This window comes from Phasianus colchicus, chromosome 12 (assembly GCF_987193195.1).
Source record: "Phasianus colchicus chromosome 12, bPhaCol1.hap1.1, whole genome shotgun sequence".
NCBI classification, from domain to species: Eukaryota; Metazoa; Chordata; class Aves; order Galliformes; family Phasianidae; genus Phasianus; species Phasianus colchicus.
The window spans coordinates 19633274-19637077 of record NC_143447.1 but is presented as its reverse complement, the minus strand read 5'-3'; the positions used below and the strand labels follow the sequence as shown (position 1 = coordinate 19637077).

General features: G+C 53.7%; 1 protein-coding gene across 1 annotated transcript in view; it reads left to right on the top strand.

Moving 5' to 3' along the window:
- Positions 1–3804, top strand: part of ITGA11 (integrin subunit alpha 11) — a 49848-nt gene that overhangs the window by 890 nt on the left and 45154 nt on the right. The gene's annotated exons all lie outside the window — the stretch shown is intronic.

Here is a 3804-nt window from a genome sequence, read left to right as displayed (position 1 = left end):
CCCCAACCAGCTGGTTCCTATAGGGAGAACATCGGTCCTGTGATGGAGAGGAGCGGTGTGAGCGGAGCTGCTCGCTGTGCCACGCAGCAGCCAGGACTGAGTGCCTTTCCCAACGCCCGCTGCCCTGCACTGATGGCTCTGCAAAGCCTGGCTGCTCCGTGGGGTGAGCTGTCAGAGTCCAATACCATCCATAGCTTTGGATGCAAAGCAAAATTCGCCTGACTGCCAAACTGCGCTGCTGAGGGCTCAGTGGGACCCCTAAAAGAAGGACAGCCCCTGCACACTGCTGTGCAGGCTCAAACCAAAGGGAACCTGAGCACAAGTCAATGCCAGAGAGCAATGCTTCGTCCCAGAGCTCTCATTCCCCTTTTCTCTGCGCATGGCTCTGGGATGCACAGGGTTGCTCAGGATGCAGGTGTCCCATTGAATCCCACGGGGCTGGGTGTCCTGGGACAGCCCTGGACTGGGGCAGCTCCTGCTACAAGGTCACTGCTGTGGGAACAAACCTAAGAAAGATGTTTTCTCTAATTTACTGCTCCCAGCACGGAGCAAAGTGAGCTGACCACGCTGAGCCCCACAGCACCACCACAGCCTCCATTGCCCAGCCTTGCACACTTACACACCCTTGCACACGTGCTGTTTGCACAGGCTCTGAAGCATTGTGCCCCATTCCTAAAGTTCCCCATCAATGCAGGTGGGAGGCAACGTTTGGAACATCAGCACTTTAACCACTTAGCTCATTTCTAGCACTTCAGCCCATTGTCTCATGGCAAGGAGGGAACAAACCCAACAGGCTGCAACCAGGCACAGAATTGCCCAGCCATTGGATTAGGAGTTGCACCCACTTGTTTTGTTGTTGCTGAATTAGAAATACTTGAGAGCAAAAAACAAACGCATTTCCAATTCCCCTTAAAGAGAAGAGCTCTGCCAATAAACAAAGGATTTCCTTCTCTTAAGGAGATTATACAGCCAAGAGTCTGATGAAAGATTACCGAGTTTTATTCTAACACTGAGCCTCCCCACGAAATATCAGTGGATCCCATAACAAGCGAATACCGAGTTGTAAAAAACACCCATCCTGCAATGTCCTTCTAAATAACAACTCTGTTTGCAGAGATAAACCACGAGCTGGGAGCTGGGAACTGTGAGAAAGGTTAATGCAGTTAACGTGGAGCTAATGACATTAGCCAGCAGAACAAGCCCCTAATTCCCGAGCCACCCAGCAGTGACCTCTCCCAACAAAAACCCCATTTTTCCCCATTGGCGACCGAAGCAGGAGGTTCAGAGTGGATGGATGGTGCTTAAAACCAAACAGCATTTGGGATGTGGTTGGGGCAGAGGGCACCGAGGCCCAAATTGTCCAAATGGGGATCAAATGGGCTCCTGCAAAGCCTTGGAAATGCTGTAGGGAAAACTTGCTGTCTGTGGTAGACACTGGAAAATCCTTCTGCTTGAATGTAGTCCTGCTCCTGTGCAGAGTGGTGCTCAGCTGGAGCTGCTGGGATTAATTAGCACCAATTAGCTGATGGATACAGACCGCGTGGCGCTGCAAACTGGGGCAGCTGGGGGGGGGGGGGCAAAAGGAATCGGATCTGATCCTGTGTGTCCCGTGGTGCTGCAGGACATTGTGTGATCTGCAGGAGTCCCAGCAGTGACAGCACTGATGGGTGTGCAGAGGGCAGCAATGGGCCCTGGGCTCTGCCCTGTAGCTGGGAAAACTGCAGCTCCAAATTCAAACCATCAGTCTTTAGAGCAAACTGGAGAGGATTTGATTGCAATTGGGGCTGACATGTAGCTGGTAATAGGTCGCAGCGGTGTTACTACTTGCTTGTAGTTTTGGTTATTGGTGGTGGTGTTTTTTTTACAGCGCTTGTTCTCCTCCTGCAATGTGCAGCACAGTGCTCCTGGGGTGCTCAGTGCTGGCACAATGCAGGTCACATCCCATGGACACAGCGCAGGGAACCAGCAGCAGACATCCTCCACGTGGGAAGGGCTGCTCAGTCCCAGTGCTGCATGCACTGCTCACTGTGAGGGTGCTGGGATGCTCGTGTGGGGCTGGGCTGGAGCACACAGCACAAACCTGGCCTTTGCTGCAAAGAGCTGTTGAACAGGGCCGTTGCTGAGAGGGATCCTAAATCTTGCACCCAAAAGGGTGCTCCCACCTCAGCGTGTCCCCAGGGAGATGTGCAGAGCTGGGGCAGAAGCTTGCAGTGCCACCAAGTCCCCTTGGACTGGCCCCAGTGCTATCTGCAGGCTGAGTGTGAAGCAGGATGTAGCCGGGTTCCCGGATGAGATGTGAAGCAGGATGCAGGCACAATCCCACAAGCTGCAGGGCCCCCAACCCCAGGATGCGTGCACCAGCCCAGCCTCCAGCCTATTCCTTGCCGGGATAAAATGCCATTGGGGTGCTGGGCAATGGCCACACAAAGCCCTGACCCATGATAGCAGATGGCATGGGGATGGGAAGGGGGGGCTCGTGCAGCCAGACACCAGGAAAAACTCTGAGGTCATGTTCCTTGTGGGGAGCAAACCTACAGCCATTGTTATTGCAAAGCAAACCCACTCTGTTGGCACTCAGGAGCTGGGCTAATCAATGGGAACCCCTGTGCCCCCATCTCACTGCATCTGGAGTCCAGCAGAAGAACTCCACTGCACTTCTGCCCTCCCTGCTGCACCTCTCCCCTTCCCCTCTCTGTATCTGTGGGCTTCATTTGCTGTTGCTGCTGAGTGGTAGGAAGGAGAATCAGCCTCAGTGCATGTGAGCAATTATAGCATGTCACTGTGGGGATGGGAGCTGCACGGCTTGGGCACATTTGTGGCTGCAGGGCTGCAGGCTGTGTCTGCCTCCAGTGCAATGCATCACTTGCTCAAGGGAAGGTCTGCAGAGAAATAACGTGGAACCCATCCCAACTGTAAGTCTGGAGGGGCTCCACTGTGCCATTACTCAGTGCTTGGCAGGCTCTGTGCTGGGGCCAGCTGTGAGGTTACAGCCCTGCCTTCCAAATGATGACACCCATGGAAGGACACAGCCTACAGCACTGTGGGCTGTGCGTGGGGATGCATGAAACAGAGCTGTGAGGACAGATCCACCAAGAGGTTCCTTGCCCCATTGGAAATGGATGACAGCTCGCCTGGGGCGTTGGGACGGCCAAAACCCAGCGCTGGATAAGTAAGATTGAAATTATTTTAACATGGATACTACACACAGCCTGGGCATGGCAAATTGTCCCAGATTATCCCCGGAGTTACTGCAGCTGTGAATTATACGGAGGTTAATGTTTGGATTTCAGGCCGGATAATTTATGGCGAAGTCCAGGGATGGGCTTTTATCTGCTGCTGAAAGTTCATCTGGAATAACAATACTTGGGAGAACCCAGTGCTTGGATGCACAGAAATCCCAGGCCCTTCTGCCTGAAAGCAAAGATGTTTCCATTTAAAAGCACTGTTAGAAAGAACAAACATCTCCCTATTACTGACTGAGTGCTCCTCTGCTCTGCGCCGTCATCTGGTTTGGATTAGGGCTGGATACGGTCCTGCTCTGCCACGGCAGTGAGGAGGAGAGCTTGGAGCTTGTCTACTCACCCCAAGTCTGAATTGAATGTGGGACACAACTGCAGGCAGAAGGGATTCCAGTGGGCACAGGGCCATGGGAGAGGGTGCAGCTCCTCCCCCTGGGAGCGCCTTCCAGCAGCACAAACCATGGGAAACCACCATGATGGGCAGTAATGACCTTCAGCACAGGGATGCTGTGGTGTTTGGGGGATTCCTGCTCCCTAGGGAAGCCCAGGAACGGGGAGCCTCTGG